This window comes from Macrotis lagotis, chromosome 7 (assembly GCF_037893015.1).
Source record: "Macrotis lagotis isolate mMagLag1 chromosome 7, bilby.v1.9.chrom.fasta, whole genome shotgun sequence".
Classification (NCBI taxonomy): Eukaryota; Metazoa; Chordata; class Mammalia; order Peramelemorphia; family Peramelidae; genus Macrotis; species Macrotis lagotis.
The window spans coordinates 56728835-56753245 of NC_133664.1; the positions used below are offsets into that span (position 1 = coordinate 56728835).

Here is a 24411-nt window from a genome sequence, read left to right on the forward strand (position 1 = left end):
GGTGAAGCCCATGCTGATTGCATTCTGCTCTCCTCTTCATGCAGTGCTGTGGGTTGGGACATCGGCGGCGAGTACGGGTTTCCTATGTAAGTTTTTGATTGCTTTAGAATTGTGGCTAGGAGCTGCGAATTCTGAGGATTTAATCTGGCTCTTTAATCCTTGTCCTAAGGATGGAACAGAATCAATCCCCTGTGCAATGAGTTTTCAGGGCATGTCAGGTTCATGAGGCTTCTGAAATTTTCCTTTAAGATTTTCTTTGACTGTCAGGACCAGATTACTTGGATAATGAGCTACAGAATAACTTCTTAGCTGGCCCTGGAAATCTATTGTCTCAGAGATCCATATCTGTTCCAACCAGTTGATGCTCTGCTGTTTATTTTTATTATTATTATTATTATTATTATTATTATTTAAAACCTCGCTAGGGTAGCTCTCTTTTCCCATATGAATCTTTGCCTGCAAAAATCATTTAAGCTCAAGAATAATCAGTTAGGGGTTGTCAGAATTTAATGTCACCAAGACGACCAACATGCCAGTTCTTATTTTGAACAGATTTAGGCAAGAGGCACTTGATGTCGTTTGATAGATTCTGCATCTGTGCAGCTAACAGCAGCATTTTACAACAGCTTAATCGTCCTGTGGCTTTTTCCATTGAAGATTGAAATAACCCCTTATTTCACAGATTGGCCGTATATTGCAAAATGGCTGTCTGAGTATGAAATTCAGTGAGAAAGGATCCTTTAGCATCTCTCTTTAGAGTGACTGGACTTTCATGGAGACATGGTTTTGCAGCAGACCAGCAGGTAGCCTATTGAGAAATGCACAGGGTTTTGTTTGGATTTTTTTTTCCTCTTTAATATGCCTCCTCGTCTTCTCCAGCTACTTAATTTCCAGGCAGTATTGTGAGAGGGAGCAGGACATTTGTGCAGTCTGGCTGAGCTGCAGTGGCAGATTGCTCCCTGTTTGCATCAAGCTGACTAGAAAAAATAACACACAAACAAACAGAAAAAGCTAGGAGGAAAAGGCGTCAATAAACAGTGGAGTTCAGTTGAGATCTTCTGGGATACCAAAAATATCTGAGATGAAATTATTGATTTGTTGGATGTGACGATCCCAGAACAAATAAAGTCAAAGGTTGATGTAGTTAGAAATCATAAATTGGGAGGATGTGAATGGAAAATACATTGACAAATCAAAATTTTACATCTTTTTTTCCCACTTTTATAACTCAAGTAAAAACTTTAAAAAGTAAAGCCTTTATTCTAAACATTTCTGTTGCTGACATCTAAAGTATCACTTTCTTCTTGAGTGCAACAGTTGACATGTTTGGAATATCTGTAGCGGTGAGGCAGGAGATGAAGATTTTAATGACTATAAACCTTACAGTATCTTCATTGTTTTAAAAGGAGGAATAAAGGAAACTGATTTTAGCAAAATTATTGTTAATGAAGAATAGAGGAATATTGGGAGCATAAAATGTCCTCTGATTAAGCTACTCTGAGCTTGGAAAAGTTATTTTAGGCAAAACCCAATATCATTCGAATGAAGACTTTATAGCTTTATTTATGTTTTATGTGTTTTCTTTCCACAAGATATCATATAAATATATAAGCTCTCCTTGATTTGTTTTGATACAGTAGTTAACTCATAATCAGAGAGATTCTTATAATTGTATTTCCTTCTTTCTAGTTTGGGAGGTTTTTGGTTTCTTTTCTAACATGAACCTATCTATAAATAAGAAGGAATAGGTGACTGTTTTATAAGCTTGCCTTTTGACCTGTGAATAAAAGATGTAGAATAAACTATTAGATCTCAAAACTTTCTTCTGCCTCATTTTGGATCAGAGAAATTTTAAAATATTTATATATGCTTGTCTAAGAAAGGTTTATGAGTATTATTCATTAGCCATAAAGTATATTCTATTTTAAGAGTGTCTGATCTCTAATATGTAACCTATCAGCTACTGCCCTAATTCCTTACAGAATAGAAGTAGATCTATAATCTAATTTAAAGGATTTGAATTTTATTTGCTGGTTGTTAATTCAGAATCTTGCTGGAATTGCTTTCATTCTTCTGGAAAATAAGCCAGGATGTGTCTATATGTGTGACTTTCCTGTTAGAACAACTTGAGTTCAAATCTCTACCTGGACTCATACTATTTGAGCTTGGGTAAACTCTATGAGTTTCAGTTTCCTCATCCATAAAATGGGTGTAATTACATCATATAATTCCTAGCTTGGCTATAAGAATCAAAAGAGATAATATCTGTAAAGTGCTTCCAAAACCTTAAAGTGTTAATGGCAGGCTGCTTGAGGAGTTTCCAAGATGGCATCATATATGGCAGTATCAAACTCTGAAACTACTTGAACTTGGTCAGACTATTTGGATTTCCCTAGACTCAGCACCATTTTCTAAACTTTCTCTCATTTGGGTGGTAGAATTCTTTAACACACTCATTTCTTTCCCAAACTTTATTAGAAGTAGGGATTAATAGAGGACCTAGAGTCAAGACTCTCTGAGTTCAAATCCAGTATTGGACATTTGCTAGCTGTGTGACCTTGGGAAAGTGACTTAACTTCTGGTTGCTTTAGTTTCCTCCCATAAAAATGGGGGTAACATTAACACCTCCCTAACAGGGTCAGTGTAACATTTAAATGAAAATATTTTTAAAAGCACTTAGCAAGGTTATTGGTGCATAGTTGACCTGTAAATTCCCCAGGTAGAATCCACAAATTGCTCACAGTTCTTTTTATCCTTTCCAGCTCCTGCAAATGAGAGGTCTCAAGTTCAAAGTTCGATTTTTCATAGTTATCTGTTGGAAGTACTAATATTTAAATCTCTTTTTCTATACAAAGTTCATATCCCTTTGAACAAATGAGCAGGGAGGAAGTTGAAGGTGGGAGAAGACTAGAAACACAGTTTGGAGGATGGAATTTGGATCCATGCTTTCCACCCAATATCATTCCCATGTAAGAGAAGTTAAATGTTCTTTGCACAAATAGGTGTGTCTCATAAAGGGCAACTGTTCCTTTTCTTGTTTTCACCTCCCTATAATGAAAGTTTCCATAATGATTTCTTACTCTTTCCTTGATTTCTGTGGTGATCCCCAATTTATCTGCATAGACCATTCCATTATCTAGGTTAAAGAATCATTGCCTTCTAGCCTTAGAACTGAGAGAGACAGGGCAGCTGGGTAGTGCAGTGCCTAGAGCACTGGCCCTGGAGTCAGAAGGACCTGAGTTCAAATTTAACCTCAGACACTTAATAACTACCTAGCTGTGTAACCTTGGGCAAGTCACTTAACCCCATTGCCTTAAATAAAAATTCCAAAAAAAAAAAAGGAACTGAGAGAGATCTTGGAGGCTAACCAGTCTAATCCTGCCTCCTTCACTTTCTTGGGATCTTTAAAGGTAGCAATCTGTCTTGAAAGCTTAGTCTTCTTTAGTCTCTTAATTTCATTTTTTTTGGTTGCTTAGATCCATACCATAATCTTGTCATTCCTTTGATATATACATAGGCTTCAACTCAGAAAACTTTCTTATGTTGATCTAAGTTTATTTTTGTTCATGATTTTCCCCAAAGTACACAACAATATAATGAAAGGCTATAACAACCAAATAAATGCCAGTATACCTGGGTAGATATGCAAAAATGACAAAGTTAAGAAACATTATCTCCAGGAATAAAGAGATGAGGGTCCCATCTGGTCAGACCTGGTCTATTTCAGGAGTACTGCATTCAATTTCTGAGCACGAAATTTTAAGAAGAACCTGGAAAATCTTCAGATGGCAACTGGAATGGTGAAGGATCTCAAGTTCATGGCACATGAGAATGGGTGAAAAGAACAGAGTATATGATGGGGAAGTGAAATGAGGGTCAAATAACATAACAGATTCAGAGCTCTGCACACCAGATATTTATAAGTTGTGTGACCCTGAACAAGTCACTTGACCTCTGTTGCCTCAGTTTCCTCAGCTGTCAAATAGAGACAATAATAGAATCTATCTTCCCAGGGTTAGTGTGAGGATAAAGTTAGAAGCACTTAGCTCAGTGATTGACATAGAGTAGGAAGCTTAATACATGCTTCTTTTCTTTTCTCTTTCTTTCTATCCACTCTTAGAAGAGTAGTTAGGTTTGTGCCTAGACCCAAAAGACCAAATTAGCAGACTTAACTAGAAGCTTCAAAGGGGAAAATTTAAAAGCAAATCTTCCTATTAAGTAGAAAGGAGAACTGTTTACTTTTGGTGGTAATAGGTTCTCCTTCATTATGCATCTTCAGACACAAAGTGGATGATGTCCATTCATTGGATAAGATATAAACCTTCCAACTCTGAAATTCTAGGATTCTATATGAAGCACAGTTATTTTGTACTATGAGGAGTCTTAATAATTTCTTTACTCTGTCTAAGGGAGAAGTACCAATGTAGGGGGAGTAGGCAGTGCTGAGAGTAATGGGCTAAGAAGGAGCATCCTCTAAAGAGATCAATGAGGAATACCTGATTGGGATGAAGGGAATGGGAGAGGTAACTCCTTAAGCTTGTTGGATTTGTTCTAACCAATCTTGATAAACTTGGGTAAGTGAGGTGCACTAGAGAGGCTGTCCTGGTCTCTGCCTTAATTTTACAGATCATAAAATTCTGTTTCATAGGCTAAAATGTCATATGAAATGACTTCTTAGTTGTTATACAGCCAGTCAATGGCAGATGTGGGACTAGAGGTCTTATCCAGTATTTTATTCATTACACCAAGGATAGTGGAATGTTTTGCCTAACTTGTAATCATTTTGGAGAATCTTAGATTCTAAAGTTATCCAACCATGTCATAAAATTACCATAAACTCCATACTCTAGCATGATAAGGCTTCTTTAGGTGGCGCAGTGGATAGAACACTGGCCCTGGAGTCAGGAGGACCTGAGTTCAAACCCGGCCTCAGGCACTTAATAATTACCTAGCTGTGTGGCCTTGGGCAAGTCACTTAACCCCATTTGCCTTACAAAAACCTTAAAAAAAGGCTTCTTTATTATTAGAGTCACCCTATCATGTGTCATTTTCAGTTTTTACAATAAATAGATACTGTTACCCCTGAATCTGGATGAAATATAATTTAATTGCTGCAGATTGCAATCCACTTTCAGTATTTTCTGCTCATCTTGAGAAGAACAGGTTGTTGTTGTTGTCATTTAGTCATTTCAGTCATGTCTGACTCTTTGTGACCCCATTTGGCATTTTCTTGGCAAACATACTGGAATGGGTTGCCATTTCCTCCTTCAACTCATTATACAAATGAGGAAATTGAGGTGAGCATCTATAGTTGTGTGACCAGGGGCCAGTCACTTAATCCTGTTTACCTGAGTTTCCTCATCTTTGTAAAATCTGTTCAGGTCTAGCCACTGCACCACCCAGCTGCCAACTGTTGCATTAGCATTCCCAGGTGTTCAAAGAACTTCACCTATGTTGTTACCTCAGTTATCTCATTCAATCCTCACAACTCTGTATAAGGGGGTGTGGGGCTGGTGGGGGGTAGTCACTAGTATCACCCCCATTTTACAGGTGAAGAAACTAAAGCTGAGAGTTGAAATTACTTAACAAGTAAATATAAGAGAGGATTTGAATTCTGATCTTTCCAACTCCATCCAGTGTCACCTTGGGAGGTAACAATCAATAGTCATCAATTATTATCCTCCAACTTGTGACATGGGGAGAATGTTCTGCTCGCCCATGCTAGGTCAGAGGAAGTTGACCAAGCTGCTGCCCTGGTCAGAGCGCCTGCACAGCTCCCACATGTTGCTATGAGATTTTCAGAGCTGTCTCTGACCAGAGAGGAATAAATTCCATCTGTTCCATTATTTTTTCTGGCCTGAAAAACAACTTCCTGAGGTCAGATGACTTTGTAAGGCTTCTGATTAAGTAGGAAAATGCAAAGGGCTACAATTCTCATGTGGTAGAAGGCAGGAAGATGTAAAATGTATTTATACCATTCACACTCAATCACTTAAACTTTTCCAACTCAGTCTGGATATCTTGAGAAGGTGAAATATGGGACTCTAGCCTTCAGTCTTCTCAGATCAGAGGCAGACTTTTTTTTCTTTTTGCTTTTGGCAAGCTGCCCCAATTTTAAGCAGGACAGTGCTGACTTGCCAAAACATGGATTGGCTGTGATTTTTAATAGCATTTATCTTTGGCAGTTTTAAAATCCTTACTTTTAATTTAAAAAATCTTTAAGGTGCCCTTTGATGTCTCTTTAAAAAAAAACTACTTTAGTTTTTAAAGCTCCTAAGTCATTCTCATCTCTCTAGAATGAAAATGTATCTTAAAGAGGCTTTACCAGTAAATTTGCTATAATGACATATATGTCTAATGTCAGCAATACCAAATGTCATAAATTAATATATCCTACAAGATATTATTTAATTTTTTAAAAAATGTGACTGCTATATTATGACACAATATAGTGAGCATACTGGACATAGAACCTGGAGATCCTGAGTTTCAGTTCTGCCTCTGACACAGACATCTTGGGGGTAATTCACTCTTAGTACCCCAGAGAACCCAACTAGAATTTGGAAAATAGCTGCAAATTTTCTCTCTAAGCAGAGCAATTAAACTAATATCTTTCCTTTCTTTCCTTCATTCCTTTCTTCTTTCCCTCTCTCCTTCCTTCTTTCTTTCCCTCTCTCTTTCCTTCCTTCTTTTTTCTCTTTCCCTCTTTCCTTCCTTCCTTCCTTTCTTCCTTCCTTCCTACCTTTTCTCTTCCTTTTTTTCTGTCTTCCTTTCTTCCTTTCTTTCTGTTTGTCTTCCTTTCTTTCCTTCTTTTTCCTTCTTTTTCTTTCTTTCCTGGCAATTGGAGTCACTTAGACTTGCCCAAAGTCACAAAGTTAGCAATTATCCAAGGTTGAATTTGAACTCAGGTCCTCCAGGGCCAGTGCCGTACTCACTGCACTCTCCCTTTCTCCTATCATTTCTATAGGCTTTAACTGATAAATCAGTTTCCCTTTGATGAACCCAGATGCTAGGTAGTATTATAATTATTCTTTTCCATAGGAGGTGGTTGTTGATAGTAGGAGTTTCCTCACCAGGAGTTCCCAAGGCAGATGAAATCACAGGTGGAGATCGACCCTGCTGTGTGTATTTGTTCATTTTTGTAAAGCAGCAGCTCATTTTGCCTCTAAATAGTAACTTTGGGAAACTCAATGACACTTAAAAATTTCCAATGTAATCAATGATATATACTTAAAACATTAAGGCAGGAATTGCCATGAGGGTACATATAGAGAAATAGCACTGTGGCTGATTTACAGAGATCTAGGAGTTAGCTAGTGTATCAGGACTGATATTCTTCAAGATAAAAGTACTTCTCAAAAGTATGTGTACACACACACACACACACACACACACACACACAGTTCTCCTTAGGATCAGACAAAAAATTTGCAAAGTTGATAAAATCTGGGCCATATAATGATAAATGCTAGTTTTCCATGTATAATGAATTCAAAGGATTCTTAGATTTGTAGGTAGGGACTTTAGGCACCATAAAGTCTAGATCCCTTCATTTTTCAGATCAAAGATTAGAGTGATTTACTTCAGTTTACACTGGCACTAAACTTCAGACATAGATTTGAACCTAGACCCTCTGATTCCAAAGCAGAACTATTGTACCACACTATCACCTTAGAGAAAACTTATGCCATTCAACTCACAAATCAGTTTTATACCCCACTGGAATGGAGAAGACATCCAACCAAATCATCAGTTGGTACATTAAACTAGTGATAGAAATTGGGTAGTTTCTTAAACTTCAGATGCATTATGGGAAAGTGACAGATATGGAAGAGAGGAAAGCACTAAGAATAATGATATGTTATTATTATCATATATTTATTAAACAATTTCAATTCAAAGAGCTCAGAGTACCGTCACAAAGTGTAATAATAGTAATTTATTATAGCTAGCATTTATTTATACAACACTTTACAAATATTATCGAATTCACTTAGCAATTCAGGGAGCTAGGACAACCCTATTAGACTGGTTACGGAAAGTGCTATCCTCATCCAGAGGAAGAAAAACGAAACAAAACAAAAAACAAAATCCTTTATAATTTGATAAACACTACACTAACTTTTTAAAAAATATCTTTTAGTTTCTTTTCCTTAATCCTAATTCCTCATACCAAAAATGACTAATCTGTAAACATGTATAATATAAATGTGTAACACAATATTAACTAGTTTGTCACTGAGGGGAGGAGGGGTGGGAATGGAAGGAGAAAATTATGTAACTTAAAAATATACATATTCATATGAATGAATGTTGAAAAACTTTCATAACATGTATTGAGAAAAATAACACATCAATTAAAAACCAAATATTGAATTCCTCAGCAAGGTGATTATTATCTCCATTTTACAAATGAGGAAACTGAGGCAGATAATGGTTAAATGGCTTAGCCAGGGTCACACAGCCAGTAAGGTCTGAGGTCACATTTAACCTCAAGTCTTTCTAAGTCCAGGTCCAGTGTTCTATCCAGTTCTACTTAATTGCCTAATAGCCTGTCTTACCAACATTATTATATTGGTTGTTCAACTTGTATTGTTCCCATAGGGTTTAGGTTGTCAGGGTTGTTACTAGATTTATTAGACTTAGGAATGATTTGGAATCCTTCTACAGGTAACTATGTCCTTCTGGAGATGACTGAGGTACACAGGCAGAAAGAGTGCTAGATATGAAACTCAGAAATCTTGGGCTCATCTCTTCATTCTTGTAGTCACTTGATGGAGAAATTTGGGGAGGGAAAGTTCACTTCTATTTGTTGAAAGCAAAGAGAGGACAGCAATAAAGGTGGATTTTAAAGAAATGGAGAAATTTCAATAGGCAGAGATAGACATGAGATTCACCTCCCAGAGTGAGATGAAGAAGGATATAAATATGGAACAGGAATGGAGGACAAAAAAAAATTGGTGTAAAGAGGGCGTCATGGGAGATTAGGTTAGAGAGGTAAATTGTAGATATATTTTGTAGGGTCTTGAATGTCATGACAGCAAGGCTATTATTTGTCTATTTATTTACAGGTAAACAGTGAAAAACCAAGGAATGTGTCTGAATAGAGACGTGATTATCTGAAGGGTGCATTAGGAAAATTACTTTGGCATCAATGCAAACAATGAATTGGAAAAGGGAGAGACTATAGGCAAAAGGACCAACTTTTCTATTGCAACCATCCAAAGAAGAGGCCAAGAGGGTCTGAATTTAGAATGTCTCCAATGGGATTAGAAAGGGGGTGGGGGGATGAAATGCTTAGAAACAATAGGACGTGACTGACAATTGATTGAATGTGCTAGGGAGACAAGTCATGGTGGGTGGAGGAGAGGAGTGTAATTTTTCTTTCTTTGACTGTGAGGGGGAAGACAAATATAGATAAATACTTGAAAGAGTGGTAGGGAACACAAAAAGGGTAGATTTTTTTGTAAAATAGGGGGATAAAGAACTAGTTGAAAAGAAGAGATTGAAATTATAGTAAATGGAGCAAATTTAAAGAGGAGATAAATGGAAAATGGGATAAAGGACATAACTGAGAACAGAAAAGGAAGGGAACAACCATTTATTAAGGACCTACTCTGTACATATATGCTAATCACTTTGCAAATGTTAGCAACTGTGATTCTTGCAATAATCCTGTATCATCATTTATCCCCTTTTTAAAGTTGGGGAAACTGAGGCAGATAGCCATTAAGTAACTTTCTTGGGGATCACTCAGCTATTAAGTGTCATTTGAAACCAAGTCTTCCTGATTCCAGATCCAGTGCTCTATCTGTAAGTGTGAAGAGTAGTAGGAGATAAGTCTGGAAAGGTAAGTTGTAAATAGATTAGGTAAGGTCTTGAATGTCAAGACAAGTCTATTCTATTTATTTATTTAGAGGTAAGCAATGAGAAACCAATGAAGGTTTCTGCCTCCTAACTGAGAGAAGGAGTTAGCTTTGGCAGCATCTTAGTCTCTGAGATTGGAGGGGATGAGGAAGGGTTAGGTAAGGAGAACAGGGAGAAGTGTGGAAGAAATTCAAATCAGACTGCCTTAATCCTTCCAGCAGGTGGTGAGGTCCTTTTTGGGGAGTAGAGAACGAAGGACCTGGAGGCCAAAGAGAAGAAAACCCTTGGAACAACAGGCCTCCTCCCCCACCCATTCCATGACCAGGTAGCAGGTGGCAGGGTAGGTTTTTATTACGAATCTAGCAGACTTCAATTGTCAGCTGACCTTTCTACTGAATAGATCAGCTTCCCACAGAGCCAGAATACTCTGTTTGGTCTCTTCCGTGATACACAGCATTACATTGAGATCATTCTTTTCTGTCTGAAAAAAATCATAAGGAGCTTACTTTTTTGTTCTTTCTCTTCTTCCCATGTTTCTCAAGAGAATCTTCCCATGTTCCTCCCAAGGAAAAATTAATTTAATAATCATTGAATTGATCACTTCTAATTACCTAGAGAACAGGAATCAAATACTTCAGCCAACCCATCTTCATGTTCAGAGTAAGCAAATTACTTTCATAAGCTGCATCATTGCCCAGTTCAGGTCATGGAAGATGGAGGGGCAGCTTGGTATGAAAGAGGTTGTGCTGGGCCTGGAGCATCAACCTTAGTGGCAGTGACTTCTGGCATTCTTATTTCTTGTGTGACTACAGACAGACCTATGTAAAATCTCAGCACCTCATTCTCCTTCCTTCTAAAGTAGAGATAAGGTTTGTATAGTTTGTTTCAGTTTCACAGGGTCATCATGGAGAAAGGGCTTTGTGGATCTTAAAGCAGTCTATTAGCATGAGGAGTTGTTTTGAATATTATTGCCACTTCTCAAGAATTCAATACAACTAACAAAAGTACCTCATTTTCCCCCTAGGAGTTTAGTTACTGGAAAAATCAGGTTCAATGTGGGATGAAAACAAGACAAATTCATATGAGGTTGGGGGGAAGCAAAGGGAAGAGATATCAGATCTGGAGAGACTCTGGGACACTACCTTGTAGCAAAGAAGAGACAGACTCCCTAAGGGGAGAGAGAGACCTTGGCAGCCTCAGCTTTTACTAAAGAGGGGAATGGAGTATGTTCTCTGGGGCTAGAAAGTACAGTAGCTGATGTCTTCCTGTTTCAACTAATTGTTCCTTCTAAAAAGTTTCTAAGAACAGTTGTTTCTATCTGCTAGAATGCAAGTATTCAAAATGGTGGCACCCTTTTGCAAAGCTTTGATTGCAAGCCTTAATTTATGATTCCATCCTATGAAGCCAACTCACAATTAGAATAATGCCTCAGACTTTTAGTTGCTATGGTATATGTCGGGACAAGGGACCTTAACTTCCTTCAACCTCAATAGCCTCAGCTATAAAATGGGACTAATATTAGCATCTACTTCACAGGGGTTTTTTTTTTTAGGGATTTTTAAGGCAATGGGGTTAAGTGGCTTGCCCAAGGCCACACAGCTAGGTAATTATTAAGTGTCTGAGACCGGATTTGAACTCAGGTCCTCCTGACTCCAGGGCTGGTGCTCTATCCACTGTACCACCTAGCTGCCCCTTTCACGGGGTTTTTATGAGAAGCAAATGATATATATATATATATATATATATATATATATATATATATATATATATTTATATATATATATATATTTATATATATAGCACTCTGCAAATCTCAAAGTGTTTTGTAAATGCTAAATGGTGATTCACTAGTTTACACTGATTCTACACTTATAGAATCAAAGGATGTTAGACTCTGAAAGAAACTTTGACTAAGCGGTTAGAGGTTGGAAAATAAGTGCTGGTGAATGTATACATGTATTAAAGGGGCAATATGGATAAAACCACTAGAGTGAAATCAGGAAGATTTCTCTTCCCGATTTCAAATTTGTTCTGAGACATGTTCTAGCTTTGTGACCCTAAGCTAGTCACTTAATCCTGTTTACCTCATTTCTTATCTTAAAAAAATGAACCAGAGAAGGAAATAGTGAACCAATTCAATATCTTTGCCAAGAAAGATGAAGTCATGATCCTAAATGGAGGCATGAAAAGTCAGGCACAACTGAAATAACCAAGCAACAACAAAATCATTGTTTAAAGAAGTCATTAGGTGACTCAATGGAGAAAGGACTGGGTCTGGAGTCAAGAAGACCTGAGTTCAAATATGACCTCAGACACTTACTAATAAGTGACCCTGGGCAAGTGACTTAACCTCTGTCTGCCTTAATCCACTGGAAAAGGAAATGGCAAACCAGTCAGTGTCTTTGTCCCAGAAAGCCAACCAAAAAAGAATCCAGACCATGAGTGAACAACAATAACAATTATTGTTGAAGGTCTGGCAGTGATATTTTTAACTTACTTATTTAAGAATCTCACATTTACATAGCAGCTTAAGTTTTTCAGTGATTTCCTCAGAGAAATCTCAGGAGGCAATAGTACATGTATCATTCTTATCCCCATTTGCACAGATGGAGAAACTGAGACTCAGAAAGATTACATGACTTTCCTAAGATCACAGAGCTAGCAAGTATCGGGACCAGGGTTCAGCCCAAAATTCAACTCCTTTCTCTGCCACTCCAAAATGTTTTCTACATTTTGTGTAGATTGAAAAATAAAAATATGAAACAAACAAGTTTAATATAACTTTTCCTTTATTATTAATTATATAAATAACTAGGGAACTAAATCTTCTAAAGAATATTCCAAGGTTTCCTTTCCATAGAGTGGAAATATTTTCTTCCAATAATTTCTTCCAATACCTTAAGTTTAAAAAAAAGAATGCCAACCTGTTAGAGTCACAGGAAAACTCTGGATAAGTGTAATTTCATTGACAGGCATTTAAACAAGTAAAAATACCCACAATGCCCTACTTTTAAATGTCTTCTTCTCCAGATTAGACATTTTCAATTGTTTCATCTAGTAATTGTATAAAAAACACAAGACCCTTCATCAAATTTTTTGTCCCTCTTTGATTCTTTTACAACTTCTATCCATGTCCTTCCTGAAATGGAGAGCTCTGAACCCAGCACGATACTCCAGATATGGTCTAGGCAAGGGGGAAAAGTTCAGTGTACTACTTATTCTGTGAAGATATTCCTTATTCCTGGAAGCTAAGGGAATAATACAGTCCAAGATTCCATTAGCTTTTTTTAAGCAAATGATATCCAAACTCTGCCAAGAACACCTAAATTGTTATATTGTTATTAACTATGTGACCTTGGTCAAATCCTTTAACCTATAAGACTGAAAAATGCCAAACAGTTACTCATCTGCACTGGAAGAGACTTTCCCCAATAAAAGTCCCCTATACCACATAAAATGGTACATCTGTCCCCTACCAAAAAAAAATCACATTGTTAATGAATATTAAGCTTATGGCCCAATATTCTCAATTTTAGCCATGAAATTATTGCAAAATAATTTGAAAGAAATAGAGTTTAAAACAGATGTCCATTGTAAACCAGCCTGATGGAGTGCTGGACCAGCAATCAAAAGATCTACATTCTAGCCTTGGCTTTGTAACTACTTTATAAATTTAGCCAAGATCTTATCATCCCAAAACTGTATAGCTGTTTTGTTTCCTTTGGGGTCCAGCATTCTATGTTCCCTATGTGCCCACAGTTTCATTTACCCTTTGCTCCATTTCTAATAAAGATTCAAAAGTAGCATTATTAGAACCTGGAGGATGATTGTACAAGGGACTAAAAACAAAAAAACATAAAACAACCAGGGAGATGGGCAGTCTGTTGATACTTACCTCTGGAAGAGTGAGCCTATTTTGGCATCATAAATTAGAGAATATATAGAATTTGCAGGTGAGAAGTCATCTAGTTTGGTGATTAGCATAAAAATGAGCAATATGGCTGAGAAAAAAATAAATTTTAGAAAATCCCTGTCCCTTCCTTCATCAGGAAAAAGGAATGGATTTCACAGGATTTTTTTCCCCTATGGACCCCAATTTTGATATGCTCATTTCTATTTAAAATACTATTATTCTTTGCTCCAAACCTCAAAAGGTATTCATGATTTGTATATTACAACCTTGTCTTCAATTGGGTTTGGGGAGAATTCAAATATTTCTTTGATTTTCATCTTTTCCCTGCATACTTTCTTAGGATATTTTCCAGTGCAAACAGAATTCAAGAGTCATAATTGGTGGTGCATTCAGAATAAAGAGAACTCAAGACAAGACCAATCATCATAATTCCTTCCACCTTAACAGCATTGTGAAAAACTAAACTACTCTCTCTCTCTTAAAATTTTCTTCTTGTGGGGCGGCTAGGTAGCGCAGTGGATAGAGCACCGGCCTTGGAGTCAGGAGTACCTGGGTTCAAATCCGACCTCAGACGCTTAATAATTACCTAGCCGTGTAGCCTTGGGCAAGCCACTTAACCCCATTGCCTTGAAAAATCTAAAAAAAAAAAAATTCTTGTGTTGATTACTTATTCTATGTTCAATATTAGGTTTGAGTATGGAGGATTTTTTTAGCTCTTACTGAAATATGTACATGTAATCTGATATTTTATCATGTCTCACAGTCATCTGAAATCCCACTGTGAAAAATTGTATTTTGTGAGTATCTATAGAAAGAGGCAATTACTGACTTGCTCTGGTTTATTTTTTTCCTAATTTGATATCCCTCTAAAGACTTCAGTTAAGTGCCAGATTTTTGGTACTGTTCACAGGTCAAATACAGCTGCCAATGTGTACCTTATCTAGTTCAGTCCTGTGAATTATTTCTCTCAATCTATTAATATATTGATTTTTCAAGATGAAAGGCTTACTCTATAATGAATCTGAATAAAAAGGAAACATCACGGACATGGATGTAAATTAACACCATTTTCTGGGAATTGAGAAACTGCTGTATACAGAGAGTTATCTTAACTACAGAGCACAACTCTTATTAGGATCAAGTTTGGGGGCAGCTAGGTGGCGCAGTGGATAAAGCACCAACCCTGGAGTCGGGAGGACCTGAGTTCAAATGCTGCCTCAGACACTTAATAATTACCTAGCTGTGTGGCCTTGGGCAAGTCACTTAAGCCCATTTGTCTTGCAAAATACTAAAAAAAAAAATATCAAATTTTCCACTTTATGAAATCATCTCTTCTCACTTTCATATGTTATGTGCTATTGCATAAGGCTTTTCTTGTTAGTATTTTTCCCTTTAGATTAAGTCTGATTTATTTGTTTATTTTACTAGGGAGCTAAATTATGATCATAATCAACTGAATTTCAAATGAGAGTACAAATGTTTGGCCACCACATTTTCTTCATTGATATGGACTGAAATTTCTCAAAGCTATTCCTAATATTTTAATCTTGTTAAATCATATAAAATAAAATCTCATAAAAGGACTTCTGTTTCTTCTCTGGTCATCTGATGGAAAGGTCAAAGATAAATCTTAAAATTCAATAATATATACATTTGAAAATACTTCTAAATCAATTATAAATTGTTAACTAATCCATGAATCCCAGATATTCTCAAGTAAGATTTGGACTAGATCTCATATTTATAGCTAGAATCTGATTAATGTGAGTAATAAATTCTCCCTGAAGTGTTCTCATTATTCAAGTTTGTACTGCTTATTTCCATTGGGTTAATTATAATTTCTAATAGTGTAAATTTGAATACATGTGACCTCTTAAAGGGATTCCTTATCCCTACTAATCGGGATATAACTCTACGCTGAGCTTCATGATTTTAAAACACTACATATATTATCTCATTTTTTCCCGCACAGAAACACTTGAAGCAATATTTTATTAACCTCATTTCAGAGATGAAACTGAGGCTCAGAGAAGCTTAATGATTTACCCAGGGTCACAAAACTAGTGTCCAGGGTGGTGCTTGGACCCTGTCCTTTGTGACGTCAAGTCTGATGACTGTAAAATCTTTTGACCTCTCCTGGAGTGCTCATTTTTTTCCCATTAAAATACAAGCTCTAAGAGGACAAGAATTACTTATCCTTTCACTTTTGCATTCCCAGTACCTTACACAAAGTGATGTTTGTCCTTCATTCTTGAAGAACATGACATAAGGAAGGTTATATGGTGACAAGCACATAAATTGGATTTGAGTGAGGGGGGCTGTGCTAGGTCACCAGCCTCATTTTCTCCTCCAGGAGCCATCTGGGTTCAGTAACCAGATATGAAGCAGAACAGTTGGAAATGGCCCTGGATGTGAGACAATCAGGGTGGGATGACTTGTCCAGGATCACACAGCTAGTAAATGCCAAGTGCCTGAGGTCAGATTCAAACTCCATTACGTAAAATAAAGACTTAAGAAATGCTTGTTGGTTTGGATCTTGGACTAAACTAGAAAGTGAGCATAGTGACTTATTTTTAATTTTACACAATTAAGAAGCAATCATTGTTTTTATTTCAAGTGCACAAAAGTCGGTTCCCCCACCCCCGATGGTTATGACTTATGAGAAGTTACAAAAAGTTATCATTTTCTTTCATTTCTCCTAAGGTCTTTGATGTTTTAGTTTTGTTTTATTTTGATGCTGCTAATTTTGAATTCCTGATAATGACAACTCACAATTATATGATGTTTTAAATTTTATAAAATAAGAAAATCTGAATTGGGGGAGATGGTGATAAATATTATCTCCATTCTACTGAAGAAACTGAGATCCAGAGATGATAACTGAATGTCATAATTGGTCAAAAGACTCCTGGATTTCATATTCTAAGTCCAATGATTTTTTCTAATATATTATAATATTTCTCATTGTTCTATACTGACTAGCTGTTGAATCTTAAGACTAACCAACAGTACCTACTATTTAATCCAGTAAATAACAATCATTTTGACCCTCAAATTTATTTTTAATTAACTTCATTCAATTTTAACCTGAATTGAAGTAACTGAGCAGTTTTTTTTATCCAATTAAAGGTAGTCTGCTTTTATGCAAATAGACATATAATTATATTAAAAATGGCTTTTAACTGTTATGAGGAAACCACCTCATTTACAAAGAGACAAATGTATCTGTAAATGAGTCAGCTCACCATCCAAAAGCATGGGGGACATGTAGGACCTCTCTAAGCCACTGACTTCAAATGACTTTAAATGTTTTGTGTTAAATGCAACAAAGTCCATTTGGATAAATCTGTGTTTCTTTCAAAAATAAAAATGTTATTTTGGATAGAACGCTTTGATGTTCTGATCCTGCCAGCCACTGATAATAGCTATGTAACCTGTACAAATGATATAAATTCTCTCAGTCTCAGTTTTCTTTTCTGTAAAAGGAGGGAGTTAAATAGTGGCCTTAAGAACTCATCGATATTCAAATCTTTGATCCTATCAAGTTAAAATAAGTTTTTGCTTTGGTTTCAATGTTTTTCATTACCCAATATTGTTAACAGTGAAAAACAAAACCCTCACATCCTAGAAAGTCCAAATATATTAGTGCAATAATGGTCAAGTTTTGAAATTGCTAACCACATTTGGCATAACATGGTCAGCTTACAAGGTGAAAGTCGCTTCTGCCTGCCAGCCAGCTTTTGAATTTTGAAATTGGCATTGGTTTTGGACCTGGGATTTAATTCAAGTCTATAGAATTAACTACTTATGGGAAAGTTCAATAAATCAAAATTCATATGGAGGTAGAAATTAATTTAATCTAAGCAGCTGTTGCCTTCAGCCTCTGGGTTCTGGAGCTAATATTTCAGTGACTATGTTCAAGGGAGATGTATAAAGTACCAGATGTTTCTCAGCTTAATTTTATAAGATGGATGGAGTTCATGGCAGTATGGAGCTATAATCAGGGGAGAACTTTTCATTCAATTGTTTAGTCTACGTTGGCTCCAAAGAGAATTTACACATTAAGCTTAATTCAAAAGCTATGTTTTCCAAGGTCATATTTTTGTGTGTATTTTTTAAGTAAACTTTTGGGGCTTTAGGATCTAAATGATTTTTTTTTTCAATTTTCTTATAAAATATACAAAACAACTCTATCAGATAAAGTACAGCAAAGAAGATATTTATTTTTTTCCTGAGATGAAAAAAAGTGAGACTGAAAGAAACTAGCCCTTCCCTAGGGTGGCTCACTTAGGAAATGTTGGAGTTGGGTTGAACTCCTCACTGAGCCTACCATTCACTCATATCCTCCTCACCATCTAATTATTTCAGTCTTGGGGGAAAAACTTCCTGTTTTCTGACTTTCAGTGATAAGAAAAAGGCAAGCATGGGTTACTGGCTAGTCAAACCTCACTAGTAAAAGTCCAACTAAAATCCCCTCTTCTATTAGTTAATAGAACAGAGTGCATGAATAATCTTCAGTGGCAGATACTTTAAAAAGAAATTATTTTTGACTTTCTAACATGATGTTTGAACATTTAAGAATCATTTAAACTCAGACAAAAAATAACTAAGTCTCATTGTAAACACCTGTTTGGAAATGAGAAAGCAGTTCAATTTCGGCATCCTTTCTCACTGTAATTATTCTGTCAGGTCACTGCATTCTGGGAAGTGGACAGCTCATCTTTCAGGAGAAGGAGGAGGAGATGCCTCTCTCAATACCAAATGAATGAGAGAACAAGTGGTTAGCGAAAAAGTAAACAAATACCAGAGACTGTGGCACTACTCTCTGAGCTCACATTATCAGATTTCATCTGTAGCTGTTTTTTTAAAAAATATCTGATCTTTTTAATATATGTTTTAATATTGTAGTTCAGTTGGTTATCAGATTGAATGTGTTAAGGAAGTGAGGTATAGTGGAAAGGACAATGAATCTAGAATTAGGTAATATAAGATCTCATTCTAGCTTTTCTGAACCTAGCTATGTAATGAGTCCCTGGGACCCAGTTTTTTCAACTGTAAAATGAAGTAGTTGTGCTACATAATCTATAAAAGTCCTTTTAGATTTTTTTTGTGATTCTATTCGGGGATATCATTACGTAGGGCTTCCAGTTTGTCAAGTTCTAGGTAGTCCAGTTTTTAATATAATTATCATTTTGATACAAAAATGGTATTAATAGTAACAGCTAATTTTATGGACAACAGTGCAGTTACAGCAATCAAGAAATTACAATTTTTACTTTCAAGTTTGCAAAACTATATAATATTTCATCTGATTCTTTCAATAGTCTAGTAGAATATTATTATCCATATTTTCCTCAGATTAAGACCCTGAGACTGATAAAAGTTAAGCAATTACCCAGGGTCTCTTAACTAGTGTCTGAGTCAGGATTTGAATTCATGACTTCAAGTTCAGTCACTCAAGCCACTCCACCACCTATCTAGCAAATTTCAGATCAAATATATGTAAAGTATATTCTTAGTATTCTTTCACATACGTTTTTGCCTGAACTCCTTTATAATTACTGTAGTTTCATGTGTACTGCGATCATGGAATAGCATAAAGTTCTCTTTCTCTTATGGGGATTGAACTCATAATCAAATAATCTAAATATTTCCATGAATGGAAATTTGTGAGAAGAGTTTTTAAGGAAAGGCAAAATCAATTTGATCATGTGGGCTAGATGATAATAGAGCTGTGTTAATTTGGGTCTGGTTGAATGACCAGAATCAAAAAATAGTCATTAATTGAGCAATATCAGCACAATGAAGGCCTTTTGTGGACTGCCCTAGAAATCTGTCCTTATCCTTATATTGTTTCTCATCTTATCAGAAACATAAAGCTGGGATATAAAACATGAGATATCAGAGTCTGTTTCCAAAAATATTTCAACAATCTAGACATTGGTTGAAATTTAATGAGATAAAATCAAATAGGGAAAAATTTTTAGTCCTGCATTTCTATTTTTAAAAAATCAACTTCATATATTTGTATAATAGGGGACACCAGTTGATCTTAAAGATCTAAGCTTGCATAGACTGCAAGTTGCTTGTGGACAACAATATGATATGGCAATTAAGAAAGAAAGTAAAAAAATTAAAAATTATAAACAGACTGCATTAAGAGAAGCATGATGTTCAAGACAAGGAACACTGGAATCACATTAACTGTATATCCTCTTGCCTAATCAGACCATGTCTCTTTTGGTGCCACATTTTAGAATAGATATTGACAAACAAGAGAGCTAACAGAGTTCGGTTTTCCAGAATGATGGAAATCCTAGAGTTTTGGGCCATTGGCCATGTTCCTACAACCAATGTTAGTAGGCCCAATGAAAATGGGATATTTTTTTTCTGGAGGAGAGGTCTAGGGGAAATATGATAACTGTTTTCAATTATCTAAAGGATTGTTACATGGATAAAGGGTTAGATTTATTTTTGTTTGACCCTCAAATGCATAACCAAGAGGGATAGAGGAAGTTGCATAGGGGCTAATTTTGCCTTGAAGTTAAGAAAAACTTCTTGAGGATCAAAGCTGTTCAAAAATATAAAGACCATCTCAGATTCCTCTTCATGTTAAGTCTTTAAACTAAGACTATTGTTGTTCAGTTGTTCCAGTTATATCTAACTTTTTTTGTGGGGTTTTCTTGACAAAGATAATAAAGTGGTTTTGTCATTTCTTTCTCCAAGTCATTTTACAATTGAAGAAACTGAAGTAGACAAGGTTAAGTGACTTGCCCAGGATCATACAACTGGTTAAGTGTCTGAGTCCGGATTTGAATTAGGAAGTGGAATTTTCCTGACACTGGGCCCAGTGCTCTATTCACTATGCCACCTAGCTGCCCTTCAAACTAAGAATAGAAAACCATTAGTGGAAATTTGTAGAACAGATTCTCTGTTGAGGGATAAATTGACTTTGATGATCTAATCTAAGATTCCTTCTACTTGAGATTCTCTGATTTTCTGAGGTTTTTCAAATATTCTGTAGAACTCTTCAAATTTCTTCCAAAACATGATCTGACCACATTGATTCAGCTAAAGCATTCTATATTTCCAAGATTGGAGGGTTTAAATTGAATACTTCTAGAAGAAAATGAATCAGATGTTGTTAAGTGCCTCTGGGCCCAGCTCTACAATATTGTGATAGGTGGGCTTGGAAATGCATACAGAACCCTTCTTTTTTAGAGCTTAGGGTCCTGTTGGGAGAATATAATTTATATACATGAAACAAACAGAATAAATGAATACAATATCATATCCTAAAAATCTCACCTATAAGAATCCTTTTCCAATCCAACTTTAATGCCTTCCCCCTCTTAATTATTTTCTATTTATCCTGAATATAGCTTTTTTTCATACATATATGTGTGCTTTTTGTCTCTCTTATTAGAGTAAGAACTCCTTGAGGGCAGGGATTGCTTTTTTTTGTCTTTCTTTTATCTCAAGTGCTTGCAACATCCTTGTCAAATAGAAGATACTTAATAAATGCATATTGACTGATTAAAAATTTTATAGCTATGTACTTGGCTGCAGAATTGTTTGTCCATGGTGGAAAGTGCTTAATAAATGTGAATTGAATGGATTGAAGTACAATTCATTAATTTATTGAATTATAACATTTAAGATTGTTACTGGAGAGATCAGAGAAGTTGTCCCAAAGAAGAGTAGGTTATTAAGGAACCATCTGAAGCCCAGCCTTGAAGTTCAACAGTCTGCTCAATGACAATGACTTTTATTACTATTCTTCCTCAGCAGCCCAGTCAATGGTTGCATCTTCTACTTCACAATCATTGGACATGAATTTCCCTTGAAATTCTAGAATTCTACTTTCTAAATACAATAGCCCTTTACCCCTTCTCCTACTGCATGCTTCTGTCTGACCCTGCTCTTGAGTCTCATCATGCTCTGGAGGCTCTGGGACCCTGCTTTCTAGTCCTTTCTCCATGTTCTGGCTTGTCTTCCCTCTCTTTATACTTTTGATCCTTTGATTACTTGTTTTTGCTGTCACTATCATCTACTTCCAAATCCCTTGAAACATTTTCTAATCTTCTCATATCCATCAGTCATGAAGTCCTTTCAATTATATCTTGTAAATCTCATGGATTTCTCTCCTCTGCTCATAATGCTTTCATCTTCACTCTGGTTTCATTCATTACATCCCAACTGAATTATTATTATAATCTTCAGGAGTCTTCAGTGAAAGATGATTAGGCATTGGGTTAGGAAAATAGTGGTGAAAATTTAGAAGAAAAGAATATGAGAGAAATAAATATGATAATCTTTTTTCTTAGCTTTTCTATCCTTGTTTGTAAATCAGGTTGAGTTGCTATGTCTGTTAAAGGACCTGGAGCCCTAATTATCCTTGCTCTTTTTTTTATTATGATTTTTGTCAGCTCTCCCTGCAAATATACAGTTTTATCCTATGTTAAGAGGTGTGTGAAATTAAAGACATTGAAAATTTCATCAACCTCAGTTATATATCCTTTCAAATAGGTTTTTGCCTTTCTTCAAGGACATTTTAATTTACTTGTTTGGCCGAATTAATCAGATCTGAATTGATTTGGCTGTCTTCTTGAAGGCCAATTCAAAACTACTGAAGACAAATGGTTGTCTTCCTGGAAGAATTTCAACCAACCTTGCAACATGGTTCTTCTCTTCTCTGTCACCAGTGGGAGCTGAAAGAGTGGCATTGTAACCATTATCAAAATTGACAAGATAGTAGCCTTAGACTCTTGTTTTAAAAATCAACACCAATTAACCATATTTTCTGTGTACTTATCATCTTTAGGGTGTGCTGTCATGGTATTTTCTATTTGGATGTAATTTTGAAAATCATTTGGGAGCTCACATCACTATCATTATTATGAATTAATCTTTTTTGTGTATTGGTATCTTATGGTAACTCCTATCAACTTTTGCATGAATTTTGTCTATGAGAATTTACAATCCAAGAAAAAATATTTGTTGATCTACTCCTGTTAAGATCCTTGAAAGCAGGAACTGTTTTTTTATCTCTCTCAAGTTACGGTAGTCTAATTTTCATATACTACTAGGTTCCTATTAGTGTGATAAATGAAGTGGTCATATGTATTCAAATTTGTACTATCCAAAGATAAAATTATGTAAAATATGTTTGTTGGTTCCAGGTCAGTGGAAATATATGCCGTAATAGTTCAAATAATGGGATCACTTCACTGGATTTGTTATTTACACTAAAGGGATTTACTGTTGTAAACAATTATATTTGTTGAAACTGTGCTTGTTAAATGAATAAAGGAGGGGCGGCTAGGTGGCACAGTGGATAAAGCACCGGCCCTGGAGTCAGGAGTACCTGGGCTCAAATCCAGTCTCAGACACTTAATAATTACCTAGCTGTGTGGCCTCCTTGGGCAAGCTACTTAACCCCATTTGCCTTGCAAAAACCTAAAAAAAAATCATCAACTAAATGAATAAAGGAAGAGAATGGAATAAGCATTTATATCATGTCTACTGTATACTAGATAGTACATTAATCATATCACATATACTATCTCATTTGTCTTCATAATAATCCTGAGATTTTAATTGATGTTAAAAATCCCCATTTTACAGTTGAAGAAACTGAGGCATATAGAAATTGAATGACTTGCCCATGGTAAGAAGAATTTGGGTCAGATCTGAACTCAGGTCTTCCTGAATTTAGGCCCAGCACAATGTTCACACCACCACCTATTTCCCTCATGTTCTATAGTACGGTCCTCTACAGTTTATGTCCTTCCTACTTATCTTTCTTATCTTATATTCTTTCTTCACAAAAAATAAATTCCCATCAAGTGATAGATTAAATAGCACAGTGGAGAGATTTGTTGGTCTTAGTGTGAGGAAAATCTGAATTTTAATCCTGCCTGAAGCACTTAACTATGTAACCCTGAGCAAATCACTTTTAAGTCTCAGTGTAAATTGATCTTCACTATGTTGTAAGAATCAAATGAGATTGCTTATCACAACCCTTAAAATTTTATCTAAATGCTGGTTATGATTTGAAAATGAAATGTCTCACTTTTTCTAATTTTGTACTCATCTTCTTCTAGTCCGAAGGGCTTTGCTACCTTTCACCTATTGAAATCTCTCCCTTCCTTTTCTAATGCCCCAATCATATACCACTATTTCTCTGAATCTTAGGACCACAACTGAAGAATTAAGAGGGACCTTGGAAACCAGAGTTTCCAACCTACTTATTTGAGTTGTGAGAAAATGAGACTTAGGAGGTGAAATGTTAATGTCAGTAATTTTCAGTAATATTTCAGTAAAAATCTGACCTCAGACATTTCTTACCTTGAACATGTCACTTAGCTTAGTAACAGAAAGGTACACAATAAGAAGCACTGTTTTTGTTGTTTTTTAGTAGAGGTCTTAAGTTTGAATCCTACCTCTGAAGTTTATTAACTAGAAATTGCTAGTTCAGCTGCCCATAATAAAAATTAGTAAATTTATTTGACAGCATGGAGCTTTCTGTGATTCCCCCTTAGATGAAAGTGATCTTTACCTGGTCAGTTTTCCTTATTTGAATCTCACCTGTGCAATTATATTCTATCTTTTATTGCATTTGCTTTCAT

General features: G+C 35.9%; 1 protein-coding gene across 2 annotated transcripts in view; it reads left to right on the forward strand.

Moving 5' to 3' along the window:
* CACNB2 (calcium voltage-gated channel auxiliary subunit beta 2) overlaps window positions 1-24411 on the forward strand; it is a 416652-nt gene that overhangs the window by 131927 nt on the left and 260314 nt on the right. The gene's annotated exons all lie outside the window — the stretch shown is intronic.